Source organism: Mus musculus, chromosome 2 (assembly GCF_000001635.26).
Source record: "Mus musculus strain C57BL/6J chromosome 2, GRCm38.p6 C57BL/6J".
Taxonomy (NCBI): domain Eukaryota; kingdom Metazoa; phylum Chordata; class Mammalia; order Rodentia; family Muridae; genus Mus; species Mus musculus.
The window spans coordinates 3855580-3874763 of NC_000068.7; positions in this window are offsets into that span (position 1 = coordinate 3855580).

The following is a 19184-nucleotide window of genomic DNA, read 5'->3' on the forward strand; positions in this document are numbered from 1 at the left end:
CTAAGAAATTAGCGGTGATTAAGAAGAGACCAGCATCGTTGAGGTAACAACTTCTGGGAAGTGTTTTCTGAAAGCACAAAGATTCTGTGTTCCAGAGATAGCCAAGGTTGTACTCCTGCTGCAGCGGGACTTGATAATGTGTAAGGGTCACCCAGGTGGTACTGGTTTTGAAGGCGTGAAGGGGTCACACAGAGCAACTGAGGCTCAGCACAGAACAACTGAGGCTAGGCACTGTGAGAGGCCATTGAAGGCCATTGGTGAAGGTGCAGCCTCAGTTGAAGTTGATGGCCCAGGACTGAAGGAGTCATGCATTGTTTTGGAGATGCCAGTACCATGAGATGACCACCAAGAACAGCAGCAGCAGTGGAGTACAGGCAGCTGGAGCCTAGAAGACAAGCTGTGTGCTACAAAGGACAGGGCTGGAGAAGTGACCTAAGCCCTTGGAGGAGCCCAGAAGATCGTGAGTTAGATCCCAGACATTGGACAGTTGAAGTTTAATTTTTGCTTTTGATTGTGACTGGGCCCTGATATGTTTCCCTCTTGAAGGAAGTAAATATTTTAGTGGATTCCACAGTTAAGAGACTTTTAATTGTAAAAAGACTTTGGATTTTAAGATATTGGACATTTTTTTTCTATTTTTTATTAGGTATTTTCCTCATTTACATTTCCAATGCTATCCCAAAAGTCCCCCATGCCCTCCCCCCCACTCCCCTACCCACCGACTCCCACTTTTTGACCCTGGTGTTCCCCTGTACTGGGGCATATAAAGTTTGCATGTCCAATGGGCCTCTCTTTCCAGTGATGGCCGACTAGGCCATCTTTTGATACATATGCAGCTAGAGTCAAGAGCTCCAGGGTACTGGTTAGTTCATAATGTTGTTCCACCTATAGGGTTGCAGATCCCTTTAGCCCCTTGGGTACTTTCTCTAGCTCCTCCATTGGGAGCTCTGTGATCCATCCATTAGCTGACTGTGGGCATCCACTTCTGTGTTTGCTAGGCTCCGGCATAGTCTCACAAGAGACAGCTATATCAGGGTCCTTTCAGCAAAATCTTGCTAGTGTATGCAATGATGTCAGTGTTTGGAAGCTGATTATGGGATGGATCCCTGGATATGGCAGTCTCTAGATGGTCCATCCTTTTGTCTCAGCTCCAAACTTTGTCTCTGTAACTCCTTCCATGGGTGTTTTGTCCCCAATTCTAAGAAGGGGCAAAGTGTCTACACTTTGGTCTTCATTCTTTTTGAGTTTAATGTGTTTTTCAAATTGTAACTTATATCTTGGGTATTCTAAGTTTCTGGGCTAATATCCACATCTCAGTGAGTACATATCATTTGAGTTCTTTTGTGATTGGGTTACCTCACTCAGGATAATGCCCTCCAGGTCCATCCATTTGGCTAGGAATTTCATAAATTCAATATTTTTAATAGCTGAGTAGTACTCCATTGTGTAAATGTACCACATTTTTTTGTATCCATTCCTCTGTTGTGGGGCATCTGGGTTCTTTACAGCTTCTGGCTATTATAAATAAGACTGCTATGAACATGTGTCTTTCTTACCGGTTGGGACATCTTCTGGATATATGCCCAGGAGAGGTATTGCGGGTTCTTCCGGTAGTACTATGTCCAATTTTCTGAGGAACCGCCAGACTGATTTCCAGAGTGGTTGTACAAGCTTGCAATCCCACCGGCAATGGAGGAGTGCTCCTTTTGCTCCACATCCTCACCAGCATCTGCTGTCACCTGAATTTTTGATCTTAGCCATTCTGACTGGTGTGAGATGGAATCTCAGGGTTGTTTTGATTTGCATTTCCATGATGATTAAGGATGCTGAACATTTTTCCAGGTGTTTCTCAGCCATTCGGTATTCCTCAGGTGAGAATTCTTTGTTTAGCCCTGAGCCCCATTTTTTAATGGGGTTATTTGATTTTCTGGAGTCCACCTTCTTGAGTTTTTTATATATATATTGGATATTAGTCCCCTATCTGATTTAGGATAGGTAAAGATCCTTTCCCAATCTGTTGGTGGCCTGTTTGTCTTATTGATGGTGTCTTTTGCCTTGCAGAAACTTTGGAGTTTCATTAGGTCCCATTTGTCAATTCTCGATCTTACATCACAAGCCATTGCTGTTCTATTCAGGAATTTTTCCCCTGTACCCATATCTTCGAGGCTTTTCCCTACTTTCTCCTCTATAAGTTTCAGAGTCTCTGGTTTTATGTGGAGCTCCTTGATCCACTTAGATTTGACCTTAGTACAAGGAGATCAATTCGCAATCTTCTACATGATAACCACCAACTGTGCCAGCACAATTGGTTGAAAATGCTGTCTTTTTTCCACTGGATGGTTTTAGCTCCCTTGTGGAAGATCAAGTGACCATAGGTGTGTGGGTTCATTTCTGGGTCTTCAATTCTATTCCATTGGTCTACTGGTCTGTCGCTATACCAGTACCATGCAGTATTGAGGTCTGGCATGGTGATTCCACCAGAGGTTCTTTTATCCTTGAGAAGAGTTTTTGCTATCCTAGGTTTGTTATTTCAGATGAATTTGCAGATTGCCCTTTCTAATTCGTTGAAGAATTGAGTTGGAATTTTGATGGGGATTGCATTGAACCTGTAGATTGCTTTTGACAAGATAGCCATTTTTACAGTGTTGATCCTGCCAATCCATGAGCATGGGAGATCTTTCCATCTTCTGAGATTGTCTTTAATTTCTTTCTTCAGAGACTTGAAGTTCTTATCATGGAAATCTTTCACTTCCTTAGTTAGAGTCACGCCAAGGTATTTCATATTACTTGTGACTATTGAGAAGGGTGTTGTTTCCCTAATTTCTTTCTCAGCCTCTTTATTCTTTATGTAGAGAAAGGCCATTGACTTGTTTGAGTTAATTTTATATCCAGCTACTTCACTGAAGCTGTTTATCAGGTTTAGGAGTTCTCTGGTGGAATTTTTAGGGTCACTTATATATACTATCATATCATCTGCAAAAAGTGATATTTTGACATCTTTTTTTCCAATTTGTATCCCCTTGATCTCCTTTTGTTGTCGAATTGCTCTGGCTAGGACTTCAAGTACAATATTGAATAGGTAGGGAGAGAGTGGACAGCCTTGTCTAGTCCCTGATTTTGCTTCCAGCTTCTCACCATTTTGATGTTGGCTACTGGTTTGCTGTAGATTGCTTTTATCATATTTAGGTATGGGCCTTGAATTCCTGATCTTTCCAAGACTTTTATCATGAATGGGTATTGGATTTTGTCAAATGCTTTCTCCGTGTCTAAGGAGATGATCATGTGGTTTTTGTATTTGAGTTTGTTTATATAATGGATTACGTTGATGGATTTCCATATATTAAACCATCCCTGCATCCCTGGGATGAAACCTACTTGGTCAGAATGGATGATTGCTTTAATGTGTTCTTGGATTCGGTTAGCAAGAATTTTATTGAGTATTTTTGCATCTATATTCATAAGGGAAATTGGTCTGAAGTATTCTATCTTTATTGGATCTTTCTGTGGTTTAGGTATCAGAGTAATTGTGGCTTCATAGAATGAGTTGGGTAGAGTACCTTCTACTTCTATTTTGTGGAATAGTTTGTGAAGAACTGGAATTAGATCTTCTTTGAAGGTCTGATAGAACTCTGCACTAAACCCATCTGGTCCTGGGCTCTTTTGGTGGGAAACTATTAATGACTGCTTCTATTTCTTTAGGGGATATGGGACTGTTTAGATCGTTAACTTGATCCTGATTTAACTTTGGTACCTGGTATCTGTCTAAAAATTGTCCACTTTGTCCAGGTTTTCCAGTTTTGTTGAGTATAGCCTCTTGTAGAAGGATCTGATGGTGTTTTGGATTTCTTCAGGATCTGTTGTTATGTCTCCCTTTTCATTTCTGATTTTGTTAATTAGGATGCTGTCCCTCTGCCCTCTAGTGAGTCTGGCTAAGGGTTTATCTATCTTGTTGATTTTCTCAAAGAACCAGCTCCTCATTTGGTTGATTCTTTGATTAGTTCTTCTTGTTTCCACTTGGTTGATTTCACCCCTGAGTTTGATTATTTCCTGCCATCTACTCCTCTTGGGTGAATTTGCTTCCTTTTTTTTCTAGAGCTTTTAGGTGTGTTGTCAAGCTGCTAGTGTGTACTCTCTCTAGTTTCTTTTTGGAGGCACTCAGAGCTATGAGTTTTCCTATTAGAAATGCTTTCATTGTGTCCCATAATTTTGGGTATGTTGTGGCTTCATTTTCATAAAACTCTAAAAAGTCTTTAATTTCTTTCTTTATTCCTCACTTGACCAAGGTATCATTGAGAAGAGTGTTGTTCATTTTCCACGTGAATATTGGCTTTCCAATATTTATGTTGTAATTTAAGATCAGCCTTAGTCCATGGTGGTCTGATAGGATGCATGGGACAATTTCAATATTTTTGTATCTGTTGAGGCCTGTTTTGTGACCAAGTATATGGTCAATTTTGGAGAAGGTACCATGAGGTGCTGAGAAGAAGCTATATCCTTTTGTTTTAGGATAAAATTTTGTGTAGATATCTGTTAAGTCAATTTGTTTCATAACTTCTGTTAGTTTCACTGTGTCCCTGTTTAGTTTCTGTTTCCACCATCTGTCCATTGATAAAAGTGGTGTGTTGAAGTCTCCCACTATTATTGTATGAGGTGCAATGTGTGCTTTGAGCTTACTAAAGTTTCTTTAATGAATGTGGCTGCCCTTGCATTTGGAGCATAGATATTCAGAATTGAGAGTTCCTCTTGGAGGATTTTACCTTTGATGAGTATGAAGTGCCCCTCCTTGTCTTTTTTGATTATTTTGGGTTGGAAGTCGATTTTATTCGATATTAGAATGGCTACTCCAGCTTGTTTTTTCAGACCATTTGCTTGGAAAATTGTTTTCCAGCCTTTCACTCTGAGGTAGTCTCTGTCTTTTTCCCTGAGATGGGTTTCCTGTAAGCAGCAGAATGTTGGGTCCTGTTTGTGTAGCCAGTCTGTTAGTCTATGTCTTTTTATTGGGGAATTGAGTCCATTGATATTAAGAGATATTAAGGAAAAGTAATTGTTGCTTCCTATTATTTTTGTTGTTAGAGTTGGCATTCTGTTCTTGTGGCTGTCTTCTTTTTGGTTTGTTGAGGGATTACTTTCTTGCTTTTTCTAGGGCATGGTTTTAGTCCTTGTATTGGTTTTTTTTTTTTTTTTCTGTTATTATCCTTTGAAGGGCTGGATTCGTGGAAAGATAATGTGTGAATTTGGTTTTGTCCTGAAATACTTTGGTTTCTCCATCTATGGTAATTGAGAGTTTGGCTGGGTATAGTAGCCTTAGCTGGCATTTGTGTTCTCTTAGTGTCTGTATAACATCTGTCCAGGATCTTCTGGCTTTCATAGTCTCTGGTGAAAAGTCTGGTGTAATTCTGATAGGTCTGCCTTTATATGTTACTTGACTTTTTTCCCTTATTGCTTTTAATATTCTATCTTTATTTAGTGCATTTGTTGTTCTGATAATTATGTGTCAGGAGGAATTTCTTTTCTGGTCCAGTCTATTTGGAGTCTGTAGGCTTCTTGTATGTTCATGGGCATCTCTTTCTTTAGGTTTGGGAAATTTTCTTCTATAATTTTGTTGAAGATATTTGCTGGCCCTTTAAGTTGAAAATCTTCATTCTCATCTACTCTCATTGTGTCCTGGATTTCCTGGATGTTTTGACTTAGGGATTTTTTGCACTTTGTATTTTCTTTTATTGTTGTGCAGATGTTCTCTATGGAATCTTCTGCACCTGAGATTCTCTCTTCCATCTCTTGTATTCTGTTGCTGATGCTCGCATCAATGGTTCCTGATTTCTTTCCTAGGTTTTCTATCTCTAGCGTTGCCTCACTTTGGGTTTTCTTTATTGTGTCTACTTCCTTTTTTAGGTCTTGGATGATTTTATTCAATTCTGTCACCTGTTTGGTCGTGTTTTCCTGTAATTCTTTAAGGGATTTTTGTGCTTCCTCTTTAAGGTCTTCTACCTGTTTAGCAGTGTTCTTCTGTATTTTTTTAAGTGAGTTATTAAAGTCCTTCTTGATGTCTTCTACCATCATCATGAGATATGCTTTTAAATCAGGGACTATCTTTTCGGGTGTGTTGAGGTTCCCAGAACTGGGTGGGGTGGGAGTGCTGCGTTTTGATGATGATGAGTGGTCTTGGTTTCTGTTAGTAAGATTCTTATGTTTGCCTTTTGCCATCTGGTAATCTGTTGAGTTAGTTGTTGTAGTTGTCTCTGGTTAGAGCTTGTTCCTCAGTTGATTATGTTAGCCTCTATCAGCAGACTTGGGAGACTAGGTCTCTCCTGAGTTTCAGTGTTCAGAGTATTCTCTGCAGGCAAGCTCTTCTATTGCAGGGAAGGTGCCCAGATATCTGGTGTTTGAACCTGCCTCCTGGCAGAAGTTGTGATCCACTCACCAGAGGTCTCAAGATCCCGTGGAGAGTCCTGTGAGTACCTTGTGGGTGTCAGCAGACTCCCTCTCAAGGTACCCAGGTGCTCCCATGGACCGGAAGGGACTTGTGCCTCTGATCAGGCCGGGTTTTTTGCTTCCCTAATTAATGCAGTCTCAGGTCCAGCATGCTTGGATTAGAGCAGAAGCTGTGTTCCACTCACCAGAGGTCTTAAGATCCCATGGAGGGTCCTTTGGGTACCTTGTGGGTGTCCACAGACTCAGTGCCCAAGGTATCCCGGTGCTGGCATGGACCATAACGGACTTGTGACCCTGATCAGGCTGGGTTTTCTGCTTCCCTAATTAATGTAGTCTCAGGTCCCATCGATATTGGACATTTTAAAGGGATAGACTTTTAATATGTAAAGACTGTGGGACTTTTAAAGTTGTTTAGGTCTTGGGGATGAATAAGAAATTAAAGATTGAGGCTTGCTAGTGATGTGTTTGTGTGTCAAGTTCACAAGGGGTCAATTGTACTGGCTAGTTTTGTGTCAACTTGATACAGCTGGAGTTATCACAGAAAAAGGAGCTTCAGTTGAGGAAATGCCTCCATGAGATTCAACTGTAAGGCATTTTCTCAATTAGTGATCAAGGGGGGAAAAGCCCCTTGTGGGTGGGACCATCTCTGGGCTGGCAATCTTGGTTCTATAAGAGAGCAGGCTGAGCAAGCCAGGGGAAGCAAGCCAGTAAGGAATATCCTTCCATGGCCTCTGCATCAGCTCCTGTTCCCTGACCTACTTGAGTTCCAGTCCTGACTTCTTTCAGTGATGAACAGCAATGTGGAAATGTAAGCTGAATAAACCCTTTCCTCCCCAATGTGCTTCTTGGTCATGATGTTTGTGCAGGAATAGAAAGCCTGACTAAGACAACGTCTGTATATATGCATGGGTACAAGCATATATTGGCCTGTTCATATATGTGTGCACATGTGCGGGTATATGCATTAAGTGTTTATATATGTGTGTGTATGTAAGCACATGTATATGACTGTGCAAGTATTGAGTGTTTTGTATTTGTATATATGTGTGTGCATGTGTGCAAGAACACATTAATTATATTCTTGCATGTGTATATGTGTGTATATGTGCATGCACACGCACGCACACACACACACACACACACACACACACACACACACATGTGCATGTATGTTGGTGGCATAAGGGACAAGGCAAGAAGCAAACAAGTAGAGTTTAAAGGCAGAAGAAAGACACAGATATCTTTAGTGAAGCAGCTTGGAAGCCAGGACTGAGAGTAAATTAAAAGCTGATGTTAAAGACTTTTCACTTCTTTCCACTTGCACTATCACCCAGATGGTGCCCATGACCTGATCCAAAAAAAATGTCTTCTCTCCCTTGCCATCTTTCTTTTCTTCCCTCTCTGCCTCATCCTTTCTTTCTCTCTCTCTTCCTTCCAGGAGGCCCAGCCCCAAACTGCTCTCTTCTGCACTCAGCTACTCTCCCACCTACCAGGGTATCTTGGTGCATACCTACAGTAAGTGTTCTGGGCTCTTTGCTAGATCATATTACAGCCCATGGCCAGCACCCCTTTCCCATCTGGTTTCCTCCGTAAAGAAAGGGGGACTTGGTGGTATCAAGGTTGGATGAGCCCAGCTGCCCCTAATCCACTTCCTTCTTTTGGTCCATGGATTTGCCGCTAGAGAAGCAAAAGTGGAAGTCAGGGAGAAGTCAGAAAAATGAACATCTCTTGGTCCTCAAGAGAAAGGATAGTAAGGGAAAGAGATGCAGCAGGGAAGGGCTCATGGGGGTCATCCAGTCTGATCATCACCAATGAGAGGACAGGGGACTGACTCAATGGGGCTTCAGGACAGCTGTGAGCTTCAAAGGGAAACTTGTGACAAGCCCTACATCTGTGATGACTTCTTGTCTTTGACAATACTACCTCTTTTGCATTAATCTGTGGATAATAAGGATAATAATAAGGGGATCACAGCTTAAGGGGACTACAGCTTCATAGTGCAAAAGAGGAACAACATGAAAACGAACATCACTTTCCAGTGTTTATTCTGTCCCATGCCATGGCACTGGTGGGTTGGAAGAGAATCTGTAGTGGAGTCAGTCAACAATGCTACTTAACTATGTCCTCTGTCATTCATTTGCTAGTTTGTGATAATTATTGAGTGACTGACAAGAGCCAAGCTTAAGTGCTGGGCCTCTGGATAGTCCTCTGACTTGGCTACCTAGGTGTGTCCAACTGGTTTTGGAGAAAGTGACTTCGTTTTTGGAGCCATTAAACACCATATCATGTGGTGCCCAGACCAACTTATTGGGAAGCCCCAGACTCCATTCCCAGTCTCCCTGTCATGTGCATAAGTCAAAGGCATGTTTGAGTTGCTGGGCTTTTGATATAAGCACCTCTTTTCCTTGCCAAGAGGAGGGCTGAACTGACTATACCAGGTCTCCCATGCTTGTGTCACAAATATTCAACTTCTAAATCTGTTACTGATTAACAGTTTCTGAGCCTTTATCATATAAAGCCGTTGGGAGTTAAAACAAGAGCCTGTAAACTTAGCGTCCCATTGAGTCAGCCTCAGATCTGGAAGTGAATTGACCATGATTTTCTAACCCCTGAGCCAGAATCTAGCTCTTGGCAAATTGGTTCCCTTGTTATATTTGCAGGGGTCAGGTATAATAACTGGTAACATTGTATATGGTTATTGTATATTTTCAAAAAGTTTTATATGCAATCAGTTATTAAATACCCATTTTTCCTTTGTTGCAACGTCAGCAACAGCATTCAGTCTGGGGGGTGGGAAAAGCAAGAGTAGAAACCACTCCCGAAATGAATGGCTGTCTGGATAATGATGGAGTAGGTTACACGAGCCTGTTTCCCCACAGCATAGCTGCATGATTAAAAAAATACCCGTGCACATTTGGGTCACTAACCTATCAATAATTAAATGGGATCCTCGAATAAATATTGCAGTGGTCTCTCCCCTCCCCCTCTTCTTTTCCACATGGGCACTTTGACATTTTGTGCTGCCAAAATGCCTGATAAATATGTCTACCACTGAGAAATAAGCTGCCTTTCGAACCCAGAGGGGCGCCCAGCAGTGTCTGCTCTTAGAAGAAGACGTAAAAATATATGCTTTGATTAAAAGAAAATGTCACCGGGGGAAAGTATTGGGCTTTCCTTCTGGCCATGGCAAGCATCTGAAAAGCAAAGGCGGGGAGCATGAGAAATTACAGGTCCCGTGCAGGAGAAGCCCAAGCCCGCATCACACTGTGCTCCAATGCTCTTCATTGTGCTGTTCACAAGTAAGAAATGATCCGATCCACGGCTGCTCGTTTTCTTCTTTGTATTTTTGTTTCATAATTAAAAGCTGATAGTTATTCCATGAAAATGCTATTGGCATATGTGTATGTGTAAGGTATGATAAGTAATTAACAGCCCGTGCTCAACACCTGCTTTAAGGATATTCCATGACTGGTTGGTTACATGGCCTATAATAGAGCTACTCAGCAGACCGAGGCAGAGGATCGTAAGTTCAAGATCAGCCTGGGCAGTACAGGGAGACCCACCTCTCCCAGGGACTAAACTACAAACCTAAGAGTACACATGGAGGAACCCCTGGGTCTAGCTGCATATGTAGCAGAGGATGGCCTTATCGGGCATCAATGGGAGGAGAGGCCGTTGGTCCTGTAAAGGCTTGATGGATGCCCCAGTGTAGAGGAATGCCACGGCAGGGAAGTGGGAGTGGGTGGGTGGGAGGGGGAATACTCTTAGAAGTAGGGGGAGGGAGGATGGGATAAGGGTTTTGGGGGTAAGGGGGGCCCAGAAAGGGGATAACATTTGAAATGTAAATAAAGAAAATGTCCAATAAAAAATTAAAAAAAAACCTGTTGTGAATAAATTCAAAACAATATAATTTTGCTGCTGATTTGTGATCACACTCTTTGTTTATCAGGGAGAAACAATTCTCTCATTTTGTGCTCACTAACCCCTTGGTTTGGGGCATAGTTTTACAGCCCAAGCATACGCATTTAAAGGAATTTTGAGTATTTTCCCAGTTCCTTGAATAGGATGATACTGTTTTTGCCTGGTGTAACTTTTTTCACCCCATGTTTCCTAAGTACAGTCCTAGAGAAAAATCTGAGTGTTACACAATTATCACTAGTTCTTTCTAACTATGTTACCACAGTCTACAGGGTTGAGGGAGCACTATTTATTTACCCACTTTCCTGCTGAAGAACACTGGGTACCCGGGGACGTGATACTTCCTCAGCGTGAGGACCCCAGCTGGACTCCTAGGAACCATTCGAGAGTAAACGGTGTGGTGGTGCCTCCTGTGAGTCCTGTGAGAGTGTTCTCCAGGGCGTGGCACTGTGGAAGCATGCTGAACACACACATCTGAGTTTAAAGATGATCTTACATTACTTCCTGTAGAGTTTCTAGCAGATCAGATTTTTCCACAGCCTTGCATGAAAGTTCCCGTTGGGCCACAGTGTTACTCATAGTTGGTAACTGAAAAGTGTTTGCCTCATGTGGGTTTTGCTTGTGTCTCTTATCTCAACATTAAGGAAAGTATCTATATCTTTCCATAATTACATTTATGCTATTGCTATTTGTACTTTCCTTTTTTGGTCTGTCTCATTTGGTTGTCTCTTTATTTCTTCTTTCTTTTTTTTTTTATTTTTATTTATTGTACATTTTTCTTTATTTACATTTCAAATGTTATCCTCTTTCCTGGTTTCCCCTCCAGAAACTCCCTATCCTCCCTCTTCTTCTATGAGGGTGTGCCTCCACCCACGCACACACTCCTGCCTCCCCTCCCTGGCATTCCCCTACACTGGGGCATAGAGCCTTCACAGGACCAAGGTCCCCTCCTCCCATTGATGCCCGACAAGGCCATCCTCTGCTGCATATGCGGCTGGAGACCCTGGGAGCTCTGGGGGTCTGGTTGGTTGATATTGTGGTTCTTCCTATGGGGTTGCAAACTCCTTCAGCTCCTTCAGTCCTTTCTCTAACTCCTCCATTGGGGAACCCATGCTCAGTCCAATTGTTGGTTGTAAGCATCCGCCTCTGTATTTGTCAGGCTCTGGCAAATCAAATACAGCAATATCAGGTTCCTGTCAACAAGCACTTCTTGGCATCCACAATAGTGTCTAGGTTTGGAGACTGTATATGAGATGGATCCCCAGGTGGGGCAGTCTCTGGATGGCCTTTCCTTAGATCTCTGATCCACACTTTGTCTCCGTATTTCCTCCCATGAGTATTTTGTCCCCCCTTCTAAGAAGGACTGAAACATCCACACTTTGGTCTTGAGCTTCATGTGGTCTGTGAATTGTATCTTGGGTATTCCGAACTTTTGGACTAATATCCACTTACTAGTGAGTGCGTACCATGTGTGTTCTTTTGTGATTGGGTTACCTCAGTCAGGATAATGTTTTCTAGTTCCATCCATTTGCCAAATAATTTCATGAATTCATTGTTTTTAATATCTGAGTAATACTCCATTGTGTAAATGTGCCACATTTTCTGTATCCATTCCTCTGTTAAAGGACATCTGGGGTCTTTCCAGCTTCTGGCTATTATAAATAAGACTGCTATGAATATAGTAGAGCATGTGTCCTTGTTATATGTTGGAGCATCTTCTGGGTACATGCCCAGGAGTGGTATAGCTGGGTCCTCGGGTAGTACTATGTCCAATTTTCTGAGAAACTGCCAGACTGATTTCCAGAGTGGTTGTACAAGCCTGCAATCCCACCAGCAATGGAGGAGTGTTCCTCTTTCTCCACATTCTCGCCAGCATCTGCTGTCACCTGAGTTTTTTATTTTAGCCATTCTGACTGCTGTGAAGTAGAATCTCAGGGTTGTTTTGATTTGCATTTCCCTGATGACTAAGGATGTTGAACATTTCTTTAGGTGCTTCTTGGACATTCAATATTCCTCAGTTGAGTATTCTTTGTTTAGCTCTGTACCCCATTTTTAATAGGGTAACTTGATTCTCTAGAGTCTAACTTCTTGAGTTCTTTGTATATATTGGTTATTAGCATTCTATTGGATATAGGAATGGTACAGATCTTTTCCCAATCTGTTGGTTGCTTTTTAGTCCTATTGACAGTGTTCTTTGCCTTACATAAGGTTTGCAATTTCAGGAGGTCCCATTTGTCTATTGTTGATCTTAGACCATAAGCCATTGATGTTCTGTTCAGGAAAATTTCCCCTGTGCCCATGTGTTTGAGGCTCTTCTCCACATTCTTTTCTATTAATTTCAGTGTCTCTGGTTTTATGTGAAGTTCCTTGATTCACTTGGACTTGAGCTTTGTACAAGGAGATAAGAATGGATCGATTTGCATTTTTCTACATGCTGACTTCCAGTTGAACTGGCACCATTTGTTGAAAATGCCGTATTTTTTCCACTGGATGGTTTTAACTCCTTTGTCAAAGATCAAGTGACCATAGGTATATTCTTTTATTGTTGAGAATAGTTTTCACTATCCTGGGTTTTTTGTTTTTCCAAATAAATTTGCAAACTCTATGAAGAATTGATTTGGAATTTTGATGGGGATTGCATTGAATCTGTAGATTGCTCTCATCAAGATGGCCATTTTTGACTATATTGATCCTGCCAATCCACGATCATGGGAGACCTTTCCATCTTCTGAGATCTTCTTTGATTTCTTCAGAGATTTGAAGTTCTTGTCATACAGATCTTTCACTTCCTTGGTTAGAGTCACACCAAGGTAGTTCATATTATTTGTGACTATTGTGAACACTATCTCTTTGTTAACAAGCTGGACACTAGCATTTTTCCAGTTTCACATATGGCATCTTTTGGCTTTGAGCTCTGATTGATGTCATTCAATTGCTGTCGGGTAAAGATTTGATTTTAGGTATAATACAAAATTGTTAATGTTTATTTCAATGACATTGTCCAAATTGCCAGGGTTTATTTTGTGTTTTGTTTGTGTAATATTCCCCAGTTTTCTTTAAGTCTGGGTTTCACTCTAGAGCCCTGGGAGGCCTTGAACTCTCAGTGTAAACCAAGCTTGCCTCAATTCTCTCTATAAGTCAGGATGGCCTCAAACTTGTAGCAATTCTTGTCCTTCTGCCTCCTGGATGCTGAACTCACAGGCATGTCTCAGCATGCTCATATTTTATGTTTTGTTCCTTGTACATATTACACAACAATTCCTCTTTACCTTAAGAATTTACATATAAAGATTAAAGAATTTCCCTTTTTGAGCTCTTTCTCTCTTCTGCCTTGATTCAGTTTTGTGTGTTCAGCAGAACTGACCCTGATGGTAGGGGTTCGGGTGAGCTGGGCTGAGGGTGTGCACATGGGAGAGCTGGCCCTGCCTCTTGTTTGCTGTGCAGCAATGTGGGTGGGGAAGAAATGCCCTCTCTCACCTTTGTCCCTTGCCACCTATGACAGGCAGGAGCACTGACCCTTGGGTCCTGAGAGCAGGATGCTAACCCTGCCTCTCACCTGCTGCGTTTCTCAGGAGAGCAGGCCCTGCACTTTGCCTGGGCAGCAGAGTAGAGCTGGCCCTGTATGTGGAGTTGCAGGTGCGTTGGCCAATGGGCATAAGTACAGGAGAGCTGCCCCTGCCTCTTTTCTGCTGGTACTGATGGCACAGAAGAGGGAGAGGCACCCTCCTCCCTCCTCCCTCCTCCCTCCTCCCTTCTCCCTCCTCCCTCCTCCCTCCCCATCTGTGGCAGATGGGAAACCTGGCCCAGGATTATGAGAGTTGAGAGACCTGTCCATGTACCTCACCTGCTGCAGCACTCTGGAAAGCAGGCCCTGCACCTCACCTGGGCAGCAGGATAGTGCTGGCCCTGGTTGCAGGGCTTGAAAGTGAGCCATCCCTGAGGCTCTGAGATCATGAGAGCCAGAGGGCTGACCATCTCTGATGCCTCTCAGGCCCAGTTCCAGAGCTCTGAGTTGGCCCACTCCAACATCTACCCTGTCAGTGAAATGCTCGTATGCATGAAGGGGCAGGCTCTCCAGATCCAAAACTACAGGACCTCTATGACACAGGGCAACAACAGGATATCTGAGAGGAGTCCCAGTGAAGTTCCAGAATTGATAGAGTAGCAAAAGTCAGAGGCCTAGAACCAGACCAAGAAGTCATTGCAGTGAACATTTCTAAGCAAAGAAGTGTGGGCAAAAGGGAATCCTATGGGACACACTGTGACACATTACAGCTTCCACAACAAGACATTTTTCTCTGTTGGTGGAGAGGTTGCAAGGCTAGAGGGGAGGTGGAGATGAGCAGGATTGGGGTGCATAATGTGAGGTTCACAAAGAACCAATAAAAATTTTTTAAAAATCTTAATTTTTTGTATGTGTGTTAATGAAGCAGAGGTAAAATGTAATTCTTCCAGTGAATGGCTGTTGTTCTATCTACCATCTTTGACAAGTCTATTCTTTCCCCATGAGGTACAATGCCATTATCTTAGTTAGGGTTTTACTGCTCATGAACAGACACCATGACCAAGGCAACTCTTATAAGGACAACATTTAATTGGGGCTGGCTTACAGGTTCAGAGGTTCAGTCCATTATCATCAATGTGGGAGCATGGCAGCATGCAGGCAGGCGTGGTACAGGAGGAGCTGAGAGTTCTGCATTTTCATCTTACTGTTGTTAACAGAATACTGGCTTCCAGGCAGCTAGGACAAGAGTCTTAAGCCAGTGCCCACCGTAACACACCTACTCCAACAAGGTCACACCTTCTAATAATGGTACTCCCCAGGCCAAGCATATACAAACCAACACACCTAGTAACTACAGATGTTGGACATTGTTACTGTTATTGTATATATGGTATAGATATGTGTGTGTTCAAGTGTGTGAGTGTGGGCACACATGGCACACTGTGCATGCGGAAGTCAGAGGACACCTCAGGCTCTGGTCCTCACCTGCAGCTTTCTTTGAGATGAGTCTCCTTTGCTTACATCCACCTGGTACCTGGCATCTTGCTGACGGATCACTGGGATTACAGATACATGCTACTAAGCTTGGCTTTACATAGGTTTGGGGAATCAAACTGAGGTCCTTACTGCACCACTGAACTATCTCCCCAGCCCATTTCAAGGGCATTTAATGAAGGCTTTTTTTTTTTCTTTTTGCTCTCCTTAAGGATATGAAGAGGTTGTTCATATTTAAAAATATTTTTGTCTTTTCCTAGTTGCTTTTATTTTTCTTACTAAATTCTAAGTGTCCATGGATACTCTAATTCTTAGTTAGAAATGTCTTGTAAACATTTTCTCTCTGTAAATTGCAGGCTCCTTCACACTTTTAGAAAACACTTTGTCGATTCTTTGTGAGTTTCACATGATGCACCCAGTCATGCCCATTTCCCCCTCCTCATCTATCTACCCGTTGCCCTTGCAACCTTCTTCCCAAAAAATAAAACACATTCAGCAAATAACAAGGACAAAAACAAAAATCAAAGCATAGAAAACATTGTGGAAGCTGTAGTGTGTCACAGTGTGTTCCACAGTATATCCCTTTGTCCACACATGTTCTTTGCAATGAGTCATTGGTCTGGCTCAAGGTCTCTGGCTTCTGTAACACCATCAATGTTGGATCCTCATCAGGACTTCTGGTTATGCTGTTGTTGCCCTGTGTCATGGAGATCCTGCAGTTTTGAAAGAGCAGAGCTGGCCCCTTTACACATCCCAATCATTCATAGATAGTATAGAGTTTGTGCTGGCACATCAGAGCCCTGGATCTGGGACAGGGTGGTAACTGAGCTGGTTGCCCACCAACCTTTCCTTTTCTACACCTCCAGGACAAGCTCTCCAGCACTGCTCTGGCTAGGGCACCCAATGTGTCTGTCAGCAGCAGGCAGGGTCAGCATTCCTGCTCTCATGTCCTCCGGGCCAGCTCACCCATACCCAACTTGAGCCAGAGCCAGAGCCAGAGCCAGAGCCAGAGCGCTGACAGGCAAGGTGCAGGCTCACTCTCCCAAGTGCTGCAGCCTATGAGGGGCTGGAACAGCTCTCCTGTTCTCACACCCCCAGGGCTGGCTTAGCTGCACCCCCTCTACCAGGGCCAGCTCTACCATGTTACCATGAGAGAAGGTGCAGGGCCTGCTCTCCCAAGTGCTGCAGTCATCAAAGGGCAGGGCCAGATTACCGCCCCCCTCATGACCTCAGGGCCAGTTTTCCTGTCTGCAGCAGGTGGTGAGTGGCAAGGGGGTGAAGGGCATCACCCCACATTCATTCCACCTCAAGGCAGGTGAGTGGCAAGTGACAGGGCCAGCTCTCCTGTTATTTCACCCTCAGAGCTAGTTCACCTGCACCCCCTTGACCAGGGCCAGCCCTGCTGTGCTGCCCAGGCGTGATGCAGAGCCTGCTCTCCCCAGTGCTTCTCCTGAGTGTGAGTGCTTCATCTGGCTATGGACATGGCCAGCTCACCTGTTCTCCTGACCCGAGTCAGCTCCCCTGACTGCCGACTGCCACAGGCTGCAAGGAGGATGGGGAAGGGAGGGATCATCCTATATCCATGTTAGCTCATGGCAGACAAGTGGCAAAGCTAGTCCTCCTGTGCTCTTGCCCTGGGGGTTGGCTCCTCTGCTCCCCTGCCTCCTGGGTCAGCTCTCCTGTGCTGTCCAGGTGAGATACAGGGCTTGTTCTCCTGAATGCATAGCTGATATGGAGCTGGGTTGGCTTTCCAGCTTTTCCTGGTGCTGGAGGTGGAGGTAGGGCACCATTTCTGCACCTGTACCACCCCACAGTAGGTGAGTGCAGGGTCAGCAGGTCAGCACACTCACACCCTCTAGCAGGTTCATCCCTGCTATCAGGGCAAGCTTCACTGAACTACTTGGGCAACGTGTAGGCAGTCTCCCAAGTCCTGCCTGCCACTTGAGAGATGGGGGCCAGCTCTCCAGAGCTCGGCATCTAATGTGGGGTGGAGTAAGTTATGCATAGCTCCTGGACATCCACGCAGTCCTCAGTGGCTGCCCTGACTAAGGGCATCACTGTGTTCTCTAGTGGTAATATGAGCCAAGGAAAATGACATGGACCTCTGTCATTGTTGCATAGCCATGGACTCAGGCTTGACCCTCAGTAACAGCTCTGGCTGGGACCTCACCATGGCCCCAGGTAGAGAGACTCACCACTCATAACAGGCTACTTTTTTCCACCCTTGAGTCTTCAGTTAGATCTCTCTTTATAATGCTTAATTTGTTCCAACTCTCTTTCTCTCCTATCTGTTGACCACATACTTACACATTGTGGTGGCTCCTGTTGCAGGCTAGCCATGTGGCTGGCAGGCCCCTGGGTGACATTCTCCATCCACGGGCAAGCAGGTGTCTGGAGTGTCATGGACTGGAGGGCAGGTCTGTGGGTAGCATGGTGCTCTGCAGGTCTTTCTCTTCCTGTGCTGTGCTGCCTGGGTTTGATTCTATTTCATTTGATCTTTATGAGTCCTAGGCTTAAGCCAGCTTTTGGCCACCAAGCCAGGCATTAAGCTAGGATGAACAAAGGGCTGTCATCTGCCCTGCCCCTGACTGATACAAGAGCAACACCACCAACAAGGCATCTCTTTGCCTGTTACCTAAAAGGGTAAGGCTCCTTTATACTTTTGTTGATTATGGCTCAAAAGACAAAATATTTGATTCATCAAATCAGTTTACCAGGTTTCTCTCTTGTGGTTTGGTTCCATGCCGTGTCTGAGAAATGCTTTTGTTTTAACCCAGACTCTCAGATGTTCTGCTGTTTCTTTACAGAAAAAAATCAAAACCCTTGAGTATTTACGTTTAGTCTCTGATGCTTCTCGGGTTTTAGCAAATATGGTTTGAGTTGAGTTTGCGATTCATCTTCTCGTTCATTAAAAAGCAGTTATTTCAGCTCCATTTGCTGAGCAGACCATCTTTCCCTCTACTCGATTGTCGTAGTTTCTTTGTTGAAGATTAATTGACCATATATGCACGAGTCTATTTTGGGTGACTCTATTAAGTCTTATTGATCCACATTCTGTTCGAACTCACAGACTGATGACTACACCTTCTTAGCCAGTCTAAACACCAGAGTCAGTCTTCTCTCTTCTTCTCTGATTCATTTCAACTTTTCTTCCCTCTGTATCTCCCCATAGATTTGAAAAACAACCTGAAAACTTCTTCAAAGAAAGTCTGTTTGGATTTTAACACTATCAGGTCTTCTCCTATGACTTAGGTATCTTTCTGTGTATTCAGGTTTCCTTTCTTTAATTTTTTTTTCAGAGACATATTTGGCTTAACTAACTTTCCAAGTCTCAGTTGTCTATTGGCAATATGTGAAAGAGTTATTGTTATCATTGTTATTATTATTGTTATTATTATTATTATTGTTATTATTATTGTTATTATTATTGTTGTTATTGTTATTATTATTGTTTTGCCTCTATCTTGCAGCTTCACTGAAGACTCCTTCATGAGTTGTAATCATTTTTTAATGATATCTTAAAATTAGAAAATGACATCTGAGAAAAAAGACATTTCTCTTTCCCCCCTCCCATTCACTTGCTCCCCTTTCCTTGCCTTGTCATGTTCACTACACAAGATGTTAAATAAAGGTGGTGTGAGTAGACATTGTTGCATTAATTCTAGAATGAACATTTTTTTTCCTGGCTGTGTGTGGTGTGAGGGCAGATTTTCTTTTAAACTGAATTTATTTTGACAATGAATGAAGATATTTCCCCTGAGCACTTTCACCTAGAAGGAGAGTTTGTTATGATGCACAGAATTTTGTATGATGCGTAGGAAAGGGATCTTGAATA